The 20,122-nt window shown below is 44.9% G+C and overlaps 1 pseudogene across 1 annotated transcript in view; it reads left to right on the top strand.

The window, feature by feature from the left end:
- The window catches only part of LOC311133964 (mitochondrial S-adenosylmethionine carrier protein-like), an 86,058-nt pseudogene that overhangs the window by 52,607 nt on the left and 13,329 nt on the right, over positions 1-20,122 (top strand). The gene's annotated exons all lie outside the window — the stretch shown is intronic.

Raw genomic sequence — 20,122 nt, 5'->3', positions numbered from 1 at the left:
AGGATCATGGACTCCTCTTGATCGTTTTTTTGGCAGGTGTACCAGTATGCTTGTATGTATGCAGCCTGTACCACCATAACATGTCAGGTACTATACTTGTAAAATGGGACTATTCAGAATTGATTAATTCATGATAAAAGACGGTTGTATTTTCTCCCATTATTGCTCTGAAAGCTTTCTAAATCCCCCTGGGCAGAGAGGGGAGTGGATGGAAACACTTAGCTATTGGGTTTTTCTCTGTTTCATTTTGCACAATTACTTAACTGAGACCAGTTCCATGTGTTGGAATCGCTTGATTAATTCAAGTAATTAGAGATGTTATAAATGCAAAACAAAATGAGGAGAAAGAAAGCAGAGATTGAACATTGAACTAGTCCCCTTGATGAAGGCTCACCTTTGTAATGGAGCGCCCGCTCTGCTCCATCCCTCCCGCTCTTTGATTCATTATCTGCTGGTTAATTGCACCTGCAGAGCATGAAAATGTCTAATGGATTCAGGCACGTTGCATTTATTTCCACAATATTTTTTTTCTTTCTCATTTTGAATAGATTGAGAAAGAAACAGAGAGAGGGAAGAAAAGTTATATATGAAGGTGACACTTGTTTTTCTCTCTCCTTTTGGGGTAATATAGTCCCCTACCGCTGTGCTAGCTTGGACTTATTTTCTGCCTCACTAAACCGATGTTATTCACACAAATTCCATCTGGACAGGGAGGGAAAAAAGGACAACAAGGCTCTCTGATTTCTCCAAGGGGCTGTGAATAAATGAATACATTTGGAGGCTGGTGCCCGGCCTGTGTGCATACTAAGGGCCAGATGAAACGTGTGGGGAGAGGGGCAGAGGAGTGCCTAGGATCCTCCTCGCGATTGGCTTTGACGTGTGTCAGGAAGGTAATTCATTTTCTCAGCCGGCTATTCGCTATCTCATCCTGCTCGGCGACCCTGTCAAGATAACTTTGTTTAGCTCGAGCGGCGCTCCCCCAGCACGGCCATCTAATTGGGGTCCTCTCTATGATGTATATTCAATAAGTGATTTCTGATAGCAGAGATCTCACAGGTTACAGCAGGAGGGGAGTGTGGCTGTGTCCAGGATGAGGGGTTAGACAAGTAGGGAGTGGTGGAGGACTGATTCACAACTGACATGATTATGTTAGGTAGCACATCAGCTTTCTGATTTTTATTTATTTAAATATATATATATATTTGATGTATAGTTTCTTAATTAACTATTACATTGTTTATATTTGTAAAGCTGAGGTAGGATTTAAGTTTCAGACAGATCCAGTATGAAATAGCCCTAAATGAGAAATCCAGTGCAAGCAAAGTGATTTTGATTTGTCTGTGCCAAAAGAAAGCACTTACTTGAATCTAAATACATGTTGTAGTGAATAATTAGTTTGGATTCCTATGCACTAGGCTGTTAGCTGCGATTGTTGTCCATTTAGATCAGTGTTTCATTGTAAAGCCCAGTAAATCACCACAATCAGTATTATGTAAATGTGTGTGGTAAATACTTTTAATTAAACCCTTGCTTAGGTCTTTTGTTTATGTACTTTGGCATGTTCCCCAGTTTGGGTGGTTTTATGGTTTTCTGTCATCACCACCTTTGCTTCTCTTCACCACTAGATGGCACACTAAGAGTATTCCACTCAGACTCCTCTGTTCCATTTTACATTAACTTTGAGTTATTTAGCAGACACTTTTATCCAGAGCGACTTACAGTTAGAGCATTCATCTTAAGATAGCTAGGTGAGACAACCATATATCACATTTGTACTAAGTACATTTTCCTCAATAAAGACGTTATCAGAAAAGTCAAGTGTTATTTACAGTTGAAGTCGGAAGTTTACATACACTTAGGCTGGAGTCATTAAAACTTGTTTTTCAACCACTGCACAAATATCTTGTTAACAAACTATAGTTTTGGCAAGTCGGTTAGGACATCTACTTTGTGCATGACACAAGTAATTTTTCCAACAATTGTTTACAGACAGATTATTTCACATATAATTCACTGTATCACAATTCCAGTGGGTCAGAAGTTTACATACACTAAGTTGACTGTGCCTTTAAACAGCTTGGGAAATTCCAGAAAATGATGTCATGGCTTTAGAAGCTTCTGATAGGCTAATTGACATAATTTGAGTCAATTAGAGGTGTACCTGTGGATGTATTTCAAGGCCTACCTTCAAACTCAGTGCCTCTTTGCTTGACATGGGAAAATCAAAAGAAATCAGCCAAGACCTCAGAAAAAAAATGGTAGACCTCCACAAGTCTGGTTCATCCTTGGGAGCAATTTCCAAACGCCTGAAGGTACCACGTTCATCTGTATAAACAATAGTATACAAGTATAAACACCATGGGACCATGCAGCCGTCATACCGCTGAGGAAGAAGATGCGTTCTGTCTCCTAGAGTTGAACGTACTTTGATGCGAAAAGTGCAAATCAATCCCAGAACAACAGCAAAGGACCTTGTGAAGATGCTGGAGGAAACAGGTACAAAAGTATATATATCCACAGTAAAACGAGTCCTATATCGACATAACCTGAAAGGCCGCTCAGCAAGGAAGAAGCCACTGCTCCAAAACCGCCATAAAAAAAGATAGACCACGGTTTGCAACTGCACATGGGGACAAAGATCGTACTTTTTGGAGAAATGTCCTCTGGTCTGATTAAACAAAAATAGAACTGTTTGGCCATAATGACCATCGTTATGTTTGTAGGAAAAAGGGGGAGCTTGCAAGCCGAAGAACACCATCCCAACCGTGAAGCACGGGGGTGGCAGCATCATGCTGTGGGGGTGCTTTGCTGCAGGAGGGACTGGTGCTCTTCACAAAATAGATGGCATCATGAGGAAGGAAAATGATGTGGATATATTAAAGCAACATCTCAAGACATCAGTCAGGAAGGTAAAGCTTGGTCGCAAATGGGTCTTCCAAATGGACAATGACCCCAAGCATACTTCCAAAGTTGTGGCAAAATGGCTTAAGGACAACAAAGTCAAGGTATTGTAGTGACCATCACAAAGCCCTGACCTCAATCCTATAGAACATTTGTGGGCAGAACTGAAAAAGCATGTGCGAGCAAGGATGCCTACAAACCTGACTCAGTTACAGCAGCTCTGTCAGGAGGAATGGGCCAAAATTCACCCAACTTATTGTGGGAAGCTTGTGGAAGACCACCCGAAATGTTTGACCCAAGTTAAACAATTTAAAGGCAATGCTACCAAATACTAATTGAGTGTATGTAAACTTCTGACCCACTGGGAAAGTGATGAAATGAATAAAAGCTTAAATAAATCATTCTCTCTACTATTATTCTGACATTTCACATTCTTAAAATAAAGTGGTGATCCTAACTGACCTAAGACAGGGAATTTTTACTAGGATTAAATGTCAGGAATTGTGAAAAACTGAGTTTAAATGTATTTGGCTAAGGCGTATGTAAACTTCCGACTTCAACTGTATGTATTTTATTTTGGGGGTGGGGGAATAAGACTGAGATGTCTAATTTAAGATACTCTTTTAAGTGGTAGGCTTTCAGATGTTTTCGGAAGATGGGCTGGGACTCTGCTTTCCTAGCATTAGGGGGGAACTGGTTCCACCATTGGGGTGCCAGGACAGAGGAGAGCTTTGACTGGGCTGTGCGGTAGTTGACCTCCGTGGCAAAACGGAGTGCTCGGTTTGAGCATAGCCTGAAGGTAGGGAGGTTCCCCTTTCAGCTCAGGAGACCTCCCTTCCCTCTCCTCTCCTAACTGGCTTGATAGGCTTTTTATTGCATGACAGTAGTGAACATTTTGGATCGAGTGCCTGCAGTATGAAAATGTATGCATTCACTAACTGTAAATCGCTCTTGATAAGAGCGTCTGCTAAATGACAAAAATGTCAAATGTAAAAATGAGTGCCCGTATACTCTGGCCTCAAACATAATATTTGATCTAGGAGTTGATCTAGACTGCTTCTTATTTATTTATTTTTTTGAGTAATGAACGTCACTTATGTTATTTTATATTAATTTAGTCATTTGCTAGTGTGTGTTGAGGAGGGCTGTGTAAGTGAAGCAGACAGTCATTGCTCTGATAAGGTGGATTGATGGAGCTCTCTCTCTCTCCCTCTTTCTCTCTCTCTCTCTCTCTCTCTCTCTCTCGCTCGCTCTCTCTCTCTCTCTCTCTCTCACCCTTTCTCTTTCTCTCTCTCTCTCTCTCTCTCTCTCTCTCTCTCTCTCTCTCTCTCTCTCTCTCTCTCTCTCTCTCTCTCTCTCTCTCTCTCTCTGGCTCTCTCTCCCTCTCTCGCTCACTCGCTGTCCCGGTCTCTTTCTTTCTTTCTTTCTTTCTTTCTTTCTTTCTTTCTTTCTTTCTTTCTTTCTTTCTTTCTTTCTTTCTTTCTTTCTTTCTTTCTTTCTTTCTTTCTTTCTTTCTTTCTTTCTTTCTTTCTTTCTTTCTTTCTTTCTTTCTTTCTTTCTTTCTTTATTTCTCTAACCACACTGTGGGCTCTTCTTCTGCCCTAGGGAGTTGCTGTAAGAGAGAAAGAGTGACAGAGAGAGAGAATGGGAGAGAGATCCAAAAAGCGAGAGAGTGAGTGACCTGTCTTTGGTGCGTCTGTCTGACAGGAATAAAAGTGGGATGGTTTATGTGTCCTCGGTCCTCCTCCCAATAACACAGAGTTAGAACAGCCGCCTGGAGCACTGAACTGACAGACAACCTGCAGCCAGCCTCTCTCTTTCTCTTTCTCTCTCTGCCTCAGAGAAACCACTCTTAACAAACACCTCCACTCCTCTCTATCCTGTTCCCCTCTCTCCCTTGGGTCCTGTGTCCCTCTGAAAGCACTCATATGTAACTAGAAATTGTCACCAAAGTAAATACAGTATAACTGGCAAAAGGGCAACTTTGACTGTAGAAATAACTCCCCTCTTTTCCCTCTCGCCCTCCCTCCCTTGCTCAAGCCCTCTCCCTCCTTTTCTCCCTCAAACACTGTTGACATGAGAGAGCCTTTGGCCCCTAAGGCCCAGGTCTAACCCCACGCCCAATTTGTTTGAATTACTCTGTTGTTTACCTTCCTGCTCTGCCTTAGTCACACTGGATTGTGCTTCAAACAGGTGGAACGTGTGTGAGTGAGTGTGTGTGTGTACTGATACATGTCGTATGTATGCGTGTGTGCGCACTTGCGTGTCCGATTTGGTACGCTAACAACGGTGTGGTATTTCCACTCCTGTTATGATTGGAATGAAGTCACTAAACAAGCGTATGACAGACATGACCCTTCTGTGGCTCTTTGGAGAGGAACCATGTTTGTCCGTGTGGCACATTTTGAGAAAAGAGGTGAGGAGAACAATGCAAGAAAAGAGAAGCGAGGAGACACTCATCCAGTTTTCTGTTCCTGTGCTCAGTGATCCATAAGGGCTAGTGTTTATATATACCCTCATCCTCATCTAGCACAGAGAGAGACAGGAGAGAGAGAGAAACTTATTTGCGTATGTGAGACAGGGAAGATTTACTCTGTTTACTACTGGACGGTTGGACTGTATATCTAGTCCAGGGTTCCCCTCACTAACGTCAATATCTAGAGTCCAAAATACTCCTCTAACACCCCCAATAAAAGGGAGATAAGACTGGTACACATGTAACTGTGGGGAAATCTAACTTGGTGTTGTTGTTTAGAAGATGGAAACTTATGGTTTCACATCTGCTTGTATATTGCTCTGTTTAGTCACAGAATGGTATCAATGATTAGTATGGGAGGCCTGATGTATTCAATAGGCCCTGTTGACCTTTGTGTGCTTGACCTTTGGCCTGACCTGGCTGTGTGTGTAGAGGTCAGTGTTTTGTGTGTGTGTGTGTGTATGGTGTGTGTGTGAGAGAGAGCGAGAGAGAGCGAGAGAGAGCGAGAGAGAGAGAGAGAGAGAGAGAGAGAGAGAGAGAGAGAGAGAGAGAGAGAGAGAGAGAGAGAGAGAGAGAGAGAGAGAGAGAGAGAGAGAGAGAGAGAGAGAGAGAGAGAGAGAGAGAGAGAGAGAGAGGTGTAGGGTGTGTATGGGGTGAGGCGACCATGTGTGTTTGGGGAGGTATCTGGTGTCAGCACATATTTGGAGCTAGTATTGCCCGTGCAGACAGGCAGAGGGAGAGAAGACAGCTGTTGCATGCTGCTCCTACCAGGCAAGGAGGAACCAACCTTCACACTACAACCTCCTCGTTTCCCTTAGAACCTCCACCCTGCTGGGACCAGCTCCATTTGATAATCCATCCCACACTGGAGCAGTTGGCCTGAGCTAACCCACCGTCACCACCTGGATTAGCACCCCATGTTTATACCCCACTAACCATGTGTACTGAGGTATTTGTTGAGGGAGTAGACATGAAGCTATCCATGTTGAAAGAGCATCAGAAACCACACATGCCAGTAGCCCTATAGCACTAAGTAGGCCAGTAGAATGAGATCAGAGGCGTCATAAAAAGGCATCATTGGATAAAGCATAGAATGGAATTGCATGGTCACAATGATGGAATTTGCAAAGCCTTTACTAACTCAATTTCTGGACTGAAAGTAGTACACATTGAAATGAACACATTTCAGGAATACTCATTTTGATTTAACGATTAAATGGATGTCCTGTTTAAACCTTTACTCTTCTGTTGGTAGCCTAACCCATTTAACAGACTCTAGAAGTCTGTGCTAAACTCTTGGATGGTTTTCATGAACATGAAGTCGTCCCTGTCAGTGGATGTGGTTTATTAACTTGACCACACTCATCATGATACAGTCACATTAACTGCTCTCTATGTACATGAGTGGTAGAGCGTGGCTAATTGTGTCTGTCTCAATCAGAACCCTCACATTGGATATTATTGGCCTAGTTTTGCCATGGTTGGAGATGACAGTTTATGATATCTGTTTATGTAGTCCTATCGCTCTCCCCTGTCTTTTTGTCATTAATCTCGCTCTGGTTAATGTGTTTGGCAGGACGAGGGTCTATGTGCTATGTGCTGTACACACACACAAACACTCCCCTCACACACACTCCCAGTGGGACGCAGTTTGGCAGGTGCTCCTCTACAGCTCCTGGTGTATATCTGAGAACAAGCCTTGTGTCCTCTGCTAGAACAACAAGCAGAGGTACTGATGACTAATAGACTTGGATGAGGAGGTGGACTCTGGATGAGTACACAGGCAGGATGGAGACAAACAGACACCCCATGTACAGGGCCAAGGCCCAGAGTCTTATCCTTGGCTGGGAGACAGGACACGGCTGTGTTCAGCTGGATGAGGAGAGGAGCATGATGATCCATAGGAGGTTGAGCCACAGGCACCCATGGATCATACATCTCATGGTGTTATGTGTCTATGTCTTTGCTGCAGAGTATTCCCCATCAGGGAAGTGATTCATAAAGCAGTCCCAGATTGGGTCAGGGCATGTCATAAGTGTTTGTGCTCATGTGTTGATATAATGGACTCTCTGAAGGGCTGGGGCTGCTTCAGTATCAGCAGGATTAGTGAATTATGTGGGGTGATTGTGTGAGGACTGACTTGATCAATGTTTCTGTCCTTCTAGAGAGGTACTTTATGTGCTAGGATAACCAAACAGTGATTCATATGTGTATCTATTGCATCACTGCAGTAGTTATGTGCATTGGCAGTGTTCATGTTGTTGTATTTAGATTTATTGACATTCAAAGATGACAGTTGTATTTTACCACAGTGAGAGAGTAAAAAAGTATGTACTTTAAATCTACACTAGCCTACACTATGTGTCTAACTACCCACTCTGATGGGTATTAGAGAGCGAGAGTTGCACCCCTTCTCAAAAAACCAACACTCGATCCCACTGATGTCAACAACTACAGACCAGTATCCCTTCTTTCTTTTCTTTCCAAAACTATTGAGCGTGCCGTCTTTAGCCAACTCTCTTGCTATCTCTCTCAGAATGACCTTCTTGATCCAAACCAGTCAGGTTTCAGGACTGGTCATTCAACTGAGACTGCTCTTCTCTGTGTCACGGAGGCTCTCCGCACTGCTAAAGCTAACTCTCTCTCCTCTGCTCTTGTCCTTCTGGACCTGTCTGCTGCCTTTGATACTGTGAACCATCAGATCCTCCTCTCCACCCTCTCCGAGCTGGGCATCTCCGGCGCGGCTCACTCCTGGATTGCGTCCTACCTGACCGGTCGCTCCTACCAAGTGGCGTGGCGAGAAGCTGTCTCCGCACCACGTGCTCTCACCACTGGTGTCCCCCAGGGCTCAGTTCTAGGCCCTCTCCTATTCTCCCTATACACCAAGTCACTTGGCTCTGTCATATCCTCACATGGCCTCTCCTATCATTGCTACGCTGACGATACACAACTAATCTTCTCCTTTCCCCCTTCTGATAACCAGGTGGCGAATCGCATCTCTGCATGTCTGGCAGACATATCAGTATGGATGACGGATCACCACCTCAAGCTGAACCTTGGCAAGACGGAGCTACTCTTCCTCCCGGGGAAGGACTGCCCGTTCCATGATCTCGCCATCACGGTTGACAACTCCGTTGTGTCCTCCTCCCAGAGTGCGAAGAGCCTTGGCGTGACCCTGGACAACACCCTGTCGTTCTCCGCTAACATCAAGGCGGTGACCCGATCCTGCAGGTTCATGCTCTACAACATTCGGAGAGTACGACCCTGCCTTACACAGGAAGCGGCACAGGTCCTAATCCAGGCACTTGTCATCTCCCGTCTGGATTACTGCAACTCGCTGTTGGCTGGGCTCCCTGCCTGTGCCATTAAACCCCTACAACTCATCCAGAATGCCGCAGCCCGTCTGGTGTTCAACCTTCCCAAGTTCTCTCACGTCACCCCGCTCCTCCGCACACTCCACTGGCTTCCAGTTGAAGCTTGCATCTGTTACAAGACCATGGTGCTTGCCTATGGAGCTGTGAGGGGAACGGCACCTCTGTACCTTCAGGCTCTGATCAGTCCCTACACCCAAACGAGGGCATTGCGTTCATCCACCTCTGGCCTGCTGGCTCCCCTTCCTCTGCGGAAGCATAGTTCCCGCTCAGCCCAGTCAAAACTGTTCGCTGCTCTGGCACCCCAATGGTGGAACAAGCTCCCTCACGACGCCAGGACAGCGGAGTCACTCACCACCTTCCGGAGACATTTGAAACCCCACCTCTTTAAGGAATACCTGGGATAGGATAAAGTAATCCTTCTACCCCCCCCTTACCCCAACCCCCCCCCCCCCCCCCCCCCCCCCCCAAAAAAAAAAATGTAAAATGGTTATCCCACTGGCTATAGGGTGAATGCACCAACTTGTAAGTCGCTCTGGATAAGAGCGTCTGCTAAATGACGTAAATGTAAATGTAATGTATTAAACCCAAACCAAAGAGAATGCAGTGATTACAGCTTTTCCTCCATTTATGATTATTGCCCAGAACTGAATGATTTCCCAGGCCTTTGACTTTTCAGAGAAGCTGCAGGGACACCCTAACTGGAAGTCAGTGTTCATCAAACCAAGGCCTTTAGGCCAGAGGGTCTCTGTTTGTAGCAGACACACACAGGAAGCACGGATTCACAACCAATACTCCCACTCTGACAAGGTTTTTTATATCTATTATCCAGGGCTAGGAGACAGTTATGTTTGACAGCATTTTTAGTTTTTTTTTGGTTCACCTCTGTGTTTACTGTACTGTGAGCTGAGCATTGGTGTCAGGGACGAGGGTGTGGACGTGACCAACATGGCTGCCGTCAGCGGTCGGTAACAAGCGTATCTCTCCAGGTCCCGAGGCTATGTTTGCTTCCCACAATTTTCTGCGTGATTAGCTCAATCCGAGCGGAAAACGATCCGGGCCCCCACGTGTTTCCAATAAGGACCCTCGGCCTGGCAAAAAAACCCAGAGAATCAGAAAGTGGGGGGAGGGATCTAGAAGGGGGGAAGGTAGGAGAGACTGGAGGGCGGTCGAGAGAATGAGAACAGGGGGAGAGGGTAGGAGAGTGGTGGGGGATCTCGAGAAGGAGAGAGGGGAGAGTAGGGGAGGGGGGGAGTAAGAGAGACGGGGGGGGGGTCAAGACAGAAAGAAAGAAAGAAATATGAAATATAAGCTATACATGCATAGAGGCTGAATAAATCAATTTCCACCATGTCAGGACTTTATCACCTGAGGATGGGGGGATGGGAGAGCAGAGGATAAGTACTGTAAATCTCTATCACTGTAGAGAGACGTCGGGACGGAGCACCCTGTAATTAGAGGTTAACCTCACACTCGTTTAACAGCGCAACCACTCGTTCATGAGGGGAAACTGCTTAGTTACACCCCTCTCTCCTCCCACTCTCATCCTGCTTGCTCTCATCCTTCTCATCATCACATGGCCATCTGTTTCCATTTCAGCCAATTCATGTGTTGAATTGAATGTAATATTAATTAACAGTGTGTTCTGGCCTGGGCACTTTTCAAATAATATTTTCACTGCATGGATTTGAAAATGAATAACATAGAATAACTCAATCTAGAATAGGTCACTCTTTCTTTAGATAGCCTGGATAGTGCATCTGTAGATACTCTACAGATGGTCATACTATCAACAAACTAGCTATTGATAAGCAACTGCTTGGTAAGGTTACGGTTAGGTTTAGGCTTAGAATAAGGTTTAGGTTAAGGTTAGGGCTAAGGTTAGGGTAATATTTTTCTGAAATTATTTTCTGGAAGTAAGCTCCTGTATTTCTGAAGCACGGATGTGTAACCTAGTTCAGGGTTCTCAAACTTTGTGGGGCCGGGGAGACCTTTTGTGATAGCAAATTCATCAGGGACCCCTTATAACTCGAGTGAGATAGACATTTTATTGAAGGAGTTTTACTTCGCCAGTGCATGGCCGGAGGAACCAAGTCTCGGGCCCTGGGAAGGAACATTTTAAAGGCCCACCTCTTGGCAGAGAGAAAATGTAGCAGTTTTCAAGCTAATTTCCTGCAATTCTACACTGCTCTGTTTTGGTAAAAAGCTGAAGGAATGGTCCTGGAGAAATATGACCACTCTCAAATTCATAGACAGAGCTATGGATGCAAGGACTGACTATCCATGATATCAAAATGATAGTTTTAACCATTTACATTGTTTACAAACGTTGGAGTAAAACAAGCTTATATTTTGGGTTCTGATGTAAAAACAAATATACAATAAGTATTAAGTTGAAAAATGTATAATTGGTGGAGCACTGTGGATACCAATATCCCAGTGTACCTCGCAGGCCCATGTTGCACAGGGTTAAGAACATAAATTGTAGATTACATTGTATTGTATTGTATTATACCCTCTAAACTTATTCCACGGATCCCTTGGTCAAAATGACTGTAATCTGTTGTACCTCTGCGTACCCCACTTTGAGAACCCGTGGCCTAGTTGTTCCCTGGAGGCTATAGTGCTGTGACGTTGGCCAGATGGTGGCACCTGCTGCAGGCTGCGAGCCCTGGTCCCTGGTCTCTGGCCCTGTAGGACCCCACCAGCCTGGCCTGGCCTGAGAGAGCAGAGCACTGCTGACATGTCTGTTTAGTTTAGCTCAGCTAAAAGCTCAGCTAACAGCTAACCCCCATCTGGAAACATCTGGACCAGCCCACAGGGGTCAGGGGTCAGACAATGATGTAATTTCTTCATGTCGAATGGAGAATATTTTTTTTTACATTGACTATGTAAGTAAGACAGCACTTCTCACCACACCCCACTGGGTGTGGAACCGGTGAAAGGCTGAGTCATGCCTCCATCTGCTTCCCTGGAGCATGCATAGAGTCCTGTAACATTGTAGCTAAGCTAATAGAGCATCTGCTTCAATACTGAAAGGTAAATGATTGCTCTATCCATCCATCATCCATTCAACCATCCATCTATCCACCTATCCATCCAGTCAGTCAGTCAGTCAGTCAGTCAGTCAGTCAGTCAGTCAGTCAGTGATTGCATCATGCGGCCTGTTTCTGAGGAGTTCTGTACAGGCTTGTTGAGGAGTGATCAGGTCCATACTGTGCTCCTGAGTGGCGCAGTCGTCTAAGGCACTGCATCGCAGTGCTAACTGTGCCACTAGAGATCCTGGTTCGAATCCAGGCTCTGTCGCCGCCGGCCGCGACCGGGAGACTCATGGGCGGCGCACAATTGGCCCAGCGTCGTCCAGGGTAGGGGAGGGAATGGCCGGCAGGGATGTAGCTTGGTTGATAGAGCATGGCGTTTGCAACGCCAGGGTTGTGGGTTTGATTCCCACGGGGGGCCAGTATAAAAAATAATAATAATGTATTCACTAACTGTAAGTCGCTCTGGATAAGAGCGTCTGCTAAATGACTAAAATGTAAATGTAAAATGTACTGTCACTGCCAGTCAGACCTGAGCTCTCCTTCTGACGCTTTGCTATTGCCAGCTGTGCTGAGGTTATCTGATTCTCATAAGCTTTGTACTGTAGTGGAGAGTATGTTTAGAGGATCACTATAACAGACACCTGTCCTTTATTAGCGTTGAGATTAATTAAACCTTTCCAGACTGCTGTAGGAGAGATGGCTTCTGAGAAGCCCCTGATCCACCGCTGATTTATGCACAGGTTTTACACCTCTGGAAGAGATGCAGCGTGTGTGTGTCTAACAGCTGGATCTCCCTGAAGGCAGTGATTGGTGTGTTGGAATGGTTCTGCTCTGTGTGTCATGGCTCTGGGCTCGGCTCCCACATTGCACTCTGCTGTGTGTTTGAGGGGGATGCGCCAAGCCAGAGGGCTCTGACTGTTGATGTGTAGAGCTGGCAGAGGTGAAATGACTTGTTCTACTGGACTGAGCAGCATAATCTGCTGCGATACTTTGACAACATCTCTCCCTGGCCCCTCACCTCAGTGTCCCTCTACCTGGCACCTATCCCCTCTATCCACTATCTCCTCACCCGTCTCTCCTCTCCCCGAACCCGTCTCCTTCATAACCACTCACTCCCTCACTTTGTAACCCTCCGATTCTCCCTCCGCTCTCTACCCTTCTACTTTCCCTACTCTCCTTGTCTCCAGGCCTTCAGTCCCTCCATTGACATCTTCTCATTCAGCCCCTCACCCCCCTCTCCCTCCAACCTCTCACTCTCTACTCTTCCCCTAGGTCACTCTACCTTATCGCCTAAACCCCTTTCCTACTTACTTTCCTACTTACTTCCCTACTTACTTCCATGCTCTTACCCTTACCCAGCCCCAGTGTCATGCAGCCCCAGCCCCAGCCCTGTATTCTCACCTCCATGCATCCCCAGCCCCATGCAACCCTCTGCAGTCCCATGCAACCTCAGCCCTGTAGCCCCACCCAGGCCTTCAGGCAGCTGTAGATCTCTTCCTAGCTGTCAGCACCTAATTGGTTGGCCCAGAGGGCATCGTGTGTCATACCACAGGATAATTAATTGGCTACCTAACAGACTCCCTCTGACATCATTGGCACTGCAGTGAAAGATGCTTTGCCTGCATGCATAGAAAACTCTTCCATTTATAGTGAGTGTTAGCTTACTGTTATTACTGTCAGTGGTTAAATTGGGCCGGGTACTGCCGGGTCTGAGACTCGGCACATATGATCCAAAATGAGAGCCAGGCAGAGTTGAATACCTTTGGTTATTTGAATTATCTAATGAAATATTGTTGTCCACATTTTAATTTTCCACAGCCAAAAACAAGAGTAAGCAACAGCTAAACCAGACAACCCCATAATATAATAGTTTACCTATTCCATTGTTTAGCCTGTAGTATTCTATGCAAGAACATAAGATTACTCTTGAGGCGCATTAAAATTGTGAGTGAATAGGGAGAGAATTATGCTATACATGCCCAGTTATTGTACAACATTCTTAATGCAGTAGCGGGAAAACACACATTTGAAAGCAGTTTTGATACCCACTGTTAAAAGAGGAGGATCACGGAGCTTTCTACATTTACATTTTAGTCATCTAGCAGATGCTTTTAGTGTTACTAGGCTACATTTATTTCTTAAATCCAAGAAATTTGTCAAATATACCATTGGAGTGTTTACCAGCGGCATGGTTTATGCTCGCTAGCGCCTGCCAATGGCGCCAGTGGGGTTGAATGTATAGGGAAGACCTGGGCTTGATGTAGGCTCAAACTGGTCAGGTGTTACATATATACCTACATTATATTCACAGTACATGATCCTTTGCTGGCTGAGTGTCAGTGGAACGTTTTTTTGAGACATTCAAGTCATTATCAATATGTTGCTACCCACTGGACACACCACGTCATTTCAACGTGGAAATGTGGGTAGTATTTGAGATGTAGATCAAGGAGATTTCAACCATTAATCACCCACTCAAAAAGACAGCCAGAAGTTTGTTGAATTTCCAATGTGTTATCACTATGCTTTCAACCATCTAAAAGCACAAAAAAGTAATTTTAGATGGTTTTTCAAATGGAAATACAATGTCAAATATTTTGTATTTATACAGTACAACAACTTAATGTGTTATCACTGTGCTTCATCTAATAGTACATCCAAATGACCTGGATTGCAGTTGAGATTACATTAAAAGTACAAAGTGCAAGTGATCAATGCTGTTCGAGATTCTGTACGGATTATTGTAGCAATTGTGAAGATCTCCACAGACCTGCGACTTTTACATGCTATCTTGAACATGCATACTTTCTATGATTACATAAGTAGACATTTATAGTTACATTAGGCTAACCTCAAAATGTGGCCATGGATGTGCTACTCACTTTAAGGTTGAATAAATACTGTTACATTAGTTTGTAGGATAGCCTAAACTTTAGGCTATTTACTGTATTACAAAAGTAATATTGAATTGTGTTTGGTTGTCAACATAACCAAATATCAACATTTGAAGGAGATGTATCTTTTGTCTCCCATCCAGGGTTGCTGTGGTATGTGCCGAACTAGGGACCCCCCACCTCCCAAATCCCAATTTAACCACTGATTAATGTACTCTATAGGTCACTGTGTGTAACCTAGTTTTCCACCTGCGTTGTGGATTTTTGTCATTGAAAGACATGAATATCCATTGTGGCCCATGTGTATCAGATTCATAATGTGAGTGTTTCTCCAAGTCTGCCATTAGCAACAACCGACTGCTGACTGCATGGTTCACTGGAGTTGTGGAGCAACAGCCTCTAACACAGGTGCTTGTTGATAAGGGAGGGGCTTGTCTCTTTCCTCTCCCTTTTTCTGGTGTTGTATCAGGCGTCCCCTCAATAGCCTAAGTACACTGCACATGCAAAGAGCCACACAACGTAATTATTATGGGCTGTTTCTGGGAGTCATTTCTCTCATGTCGATAGAATTGCTCTCTTGAACGTTTGCCAGCGTGCTGATTCAAGCCTTCCTCCCCCTCCCTCCCCCTGGCCAGAGCTCACAACAAGTCTTAATTTGTTGGGAATATTATTGTCCTCCAACTTCACTAACACTGGCTGATGGGATGCCGGGCCAGCTGGCTTGTGATTGTCTGGTTGGAACACGGCGTGCTGGAGCGCTTGCCCTTGTTTGGCTTGTTTAAACACACACTCTGTGCCGACGGGCCATGCCATTCAAAGGCTGTCGGGTGGAATTATTCAGGAAGTGCACTCACACTCGTGCCTGGCTGTGTCTGTACAGAACCAGAGAGGGGGGGGGGACAAAGACAACACATGAGAATACTAATGTGTCCTATGATGTTTTATACAGAATTACTAAAAACCTTTCAAACCTACGCAATAGCATTAGTAGATGTGATATTTCTGTCTGCATTTGTGTGTGTGTGTAGGTATGTGTGGTAGTGCAAGCACATGGAGTGCTACAGAAGGTGTGTGTTTGTACAGCGAAGTGTATGGACGTCTGATTTCTGTGGGAGAGAGAGAGCAAGCAGGTTTGGCTTCCCAGCCACTGTGTATATTACTGTCAGGAGAGCAGCCCCCCCCACCCCCACTCCCCCCCTCTCTCTCTCTCTCTCTCTCTCTCTCTCTCTCTCTCTCTCTCTCTCTCTCTCTCTCTCTCTCTCTCTCTCTCTCTCTCTATCTGCCTCTGGCCTTCGCCCTCTATCCCTCCCTCTCTCCTCCTCCTTCCTCCCAGGCCTCTGTCTTATGAAGTGTTAGGCCAGTCGTAGGCCCAGAGCTCCGGTATCAGACTCCCCCTATTGATTGGCTGTATTTATTGATGTGTTCATTTATTTAGAGGCCCTGTCCCTGAGGGGTGCTTATACGGCCAGGCTCTAGCATGCTCTCCTGGTCCTGGGTCGATGTGCTCATATGTTTGGCCAGCCTGGAGAACGCTTGGTGATTCAGTCCGGGCTTGTTCCTCTCATGGAGGTGTGACATTAGGTCATGTACATTTACATACAGCTACATGCACACAGGAAGTTGTTCAATGTTTGGTGACGTATAAGAGTTTGTTTATTTATTTATAGATAGGGGAGTTGATGACAGAATTATTACCAACAGCCCCTAGGTCTATAGGTAGGTCTGTGGTTTTGACTGTGCAGTTCTGTTTATATTCAATAAATTAATCCATTCAGTTACAAAATGTATGGACTACTTTACAGCCATAGTCTGATATAGAGCATTTTTATTCTCAATCTCAAGATCATTCAGATTCGGGTTATTTCAGGTAAATAGCCCCTACTCAACCCCAGAGGTTATTGGCCTATTGTGCGTGCTTTGGAAGGCAGTGTACATTCACCCCCTTATCTTCTTGATGCACTATTAAAATGGCACCAGGAACATGCCTGCACAGCAATGTGTGAGTGTGCATATAAGCGAGAGAGAGAGAGTGAGTGACTCACACTAGGCCTATCTAAAAAGGGCATGAATCAGTTGACAGACAAACTAGTCTGACTTGGTTCTCACTAGGTTTTATTGAGGTTGATCTATATGCACGATAAAAGTGAAAGATGTCCAACGTAATTACCTGCTGGAGTGATTTACACCCTAACAAATTAAAAGCTCTTTATTACAGAGTGATATATCTATCAATCCCTATGACGTCACTACTGTTTCCTTATGAAGTCTCCTGCTGATGTGTTAGGCATATTGTTGTGTGCATCTGTGCTTGCCAGTGTGTATCCACAGACTTTTATGCAAAACATGGGGGTGTGCCCCATATTATGTTCTTGTTTTTTTATGCATGTGGTCTTGAGTGGGCCACACCCCCACGTTTAGCCTAGCTATTCCTCCAGGCCAGCGGAGCACACGTGTGTATGGCCATAGTTTTTTGTGTGTGTGTTTAAATATATATATACATATTTAAACTTTATTTAGACCAAAGTCTCTTTTTCAAGGGAGCCCTGCATTACAAGACCAACATAAACTTCAGGAAATTTGACACAACAGAGTGTGTGTGTGTGTGTGTGTGTGCGTGTGCGCGTGTATGTAGTGTGTAGCCTAGTGTATATGTGGTGTGGCTGGTGGCCAGTGGATCCAACGTGCAGTCTGGCTGCATTAGCTGGTAATAAATGTGGACATGCACTGGGTCGCTCTCTCTCTCTCTCTCTCTCTCTCTCTTTCTCTCTCTCTCTCTCGCCAGTCCCTACCTCACATAGGTCTTCACATGACCCATGGTGCTCTGCTATCTCTTCCTGCTGATTCAGACCAAGCTGATGGTTAAACCATCTGAGTTCCATCTGTTTCTTGTTGCCTCCCAGACCCTCCCTCTTTCCCTCCCCAGCCCTGCTCTATAACCCCTCCAATATGGCCGCCGTCTGTCTCCTATTCTCTGTTCTCTCTGGACAGCAGACACACCTCTATCCGCTACATAGACAATGGCTCTCACTTCCACGGCCGGCCCGCTCATTAGGCAGGATTAGGACAGATTGACGAGGGCGGTATTTTCCGAGCTAAACTGACCTCCAACAACACATAACACCTCACCATTATTCTGCCCAAAAACAATGACAATTTCTCTCAACCATTGGCATAAGGGCTTTTTAGGTGAGTGTTGATGCCGCCCTGTGATAAGCAGTGCAATTTGTCAAAAGCAGGTGCGCAAAATATTTAGCTTGTCCATTCCAGCGCGCATCTCCAGGGTGCTGTTGGAGAGACGCATCGCTGCGGCACTCCACCAATGTTCCGTCAAAGAAATCATCTAACATAAATCATGTAGCAGATAAAGGATATGGTAGAAAGAGTATGTGGCCTTTTCTGTAACCTACAGGCTGGAGATAAAATGACAATGTAATGAGATGGACACTTTTTACATCATGCAGGTTTCTCCGATCAAATAGCCTAACCTAAATGGCACCCAATCAAATAAGAAATGCGCTGTCATGTTAACAAACAACATATCCTAAAAACAGGACAGGTCAAAGTAAAATGGACAATATGGAATGGACAATCACAACTATTGTCCAGGAGTTTCCCCCCATTGTCATGATCAGTGGTTTCAAGTTTGTATCCGTACATTTTTGACAAGCTGATCATAGCGAAAAAGAAAATACTTCTGCATTTCCCGCTGTGTAAACACATAGCAAATAGATTCACGATAACTCCTGTTAAAGTTGGGGAGCTGATATTCAGAGCTTAAATAGCCAAATGTATTAGTTACAGGAATCAGGACTAATAAAGCCAATGCAACGGCCTGTTTTACAAACAGTGGGCCTACCACATGGATGGGCATTCATAAAATTCCATTGTGGCCTACATGGTAGGCTACACCCCAGAAAGCACTAGCCGACGCCTTTTGGACGTCTTTTTTTGGTGGCCTTTATTTCCACATCCACAGGCTTAGACGTCTATGTTTGGTTCAGATTTTGTCCGGTCTGGACCAGCTTTGATTTGGCCCAAACATAGATGGCTATAAATTATGTCTTTTCAACTTTCATTCAGAACTGAAAATGAACCTGACTTCAGCGTCCGTAAAATACGTATTTTTCAACATCCGGAAAATATGCCTTTTCAACGTCCTGGAAAATATGTATTTTAAACATACGGAAAGACGGCTTTTCAACATTATTTTGCTTACTGGGACCATTCTAGTTTTGCGGGGGGCAGCGTTTTTTGGTCTCGTCTAGGGCGGCAGAACGGCAAGGACCGGCCCTGCACACTTCAAGTACCTTTTGAAGTTCGGCCCTATCCTCTTACCAGGAAGTGAAGAACCTCACAGCCTTCTGTCCTGCAGACTATAGTCTGTGTTTGATTCCCTGTCTCTCCTTGAGGTTCTTCTCTCCTCCTTGAAATGTCACAAATTCCCTGACTCGTCTAGCAGTTCCTTTCCCCATCCATCCATCCTGATGAGCACAGCTGCCCACATTCTGCTGGAGATTTCCGCTCTCTTTCCCTCCTTCTCCCTCTCTTTCATGCTCTCCTTCTCTCATGGCACTGGTGTACTGACATCTCTCTATTCCTCTCTTCTCCTTTCTCTCTGAGTCTGAGAGCTTCTGAACCAGCCCGTCAGGCCGTTAGGCCAGCAGTATATGCCCTGCTCCAGTGCTGCTCAGGACAGAGACAGAGACAGAGACAGAGACAGAGACAGAGACAGAGACAGAGACAGAGACAGAGACAGAGACAGAGACAGAGACAGAGACAGAGACAGAGACAGAGACAGAGACAGAGACAGGCCTCAGTCTGAATGGAGCCGTAAAAGGCCCAGCTGTGCAGATGGGTGACAGGTTGTTAAAATGTGCAAAAGGGAGAGTGCTCCAGCACCACCACTCCAGCAGTGTCTGAGCCCAGAGGTGTCTGTCTGTCTGTCTGGATCTGATTGAGGAAAGAGAGGAAAAAGCCCATGCGTCATCTGAAAAGTAAATGTCTGATCCAATAGACTGGAATCGCCTGAGTCCTCAAGAATGCAAAGAGAACATAATCAAATAAAAACAGTTTTCCTACACATTTGGAAAGTTTGTCTACTCTTAGCTACTGTAGTTAGTTACCCATACGTAAAAATGTATGCACACATGACTGTAAGTCGCTTTGGATAAAAGCGTATGCTAAATGGCATATTATTATTATTATTATTATTATTATTATTATTATTATTATTATTATTATTATTATTATTATTAGTGCTGGCTGTTGCTGTCCTATACAGTAGTAGACAGAGATAGTTAGATTCTCCCCCTTTTCTTTCTCCAGCTATCCAGATGCTCATCAGTATGCAGGGAGTGAAGCCTGACCTATTAAAGTCATTTGTCAAAATGCAGCCAACTGCAGGCCCTGCAATCAGGCTCAATTTAAATGTATTTTGAC

The sequence above is a fragment of the Coregonus lavaretus genome (genome assembly GCF_964263955.1).
Source record: "Coregonus lavaretus genome assembly, chromosome: 8".
Taxonomy (NCBI): Eukaryota; Metazoa; Chordata; class Actinopteri; order Salmoniformes; family Salmonidae; genus Coregonus; species Coregonus lavaretus.
Note: the sequence above shows the minus strand (reverse complement) of the source record. Positions and strands in the feature narration are given on the sequence as shown.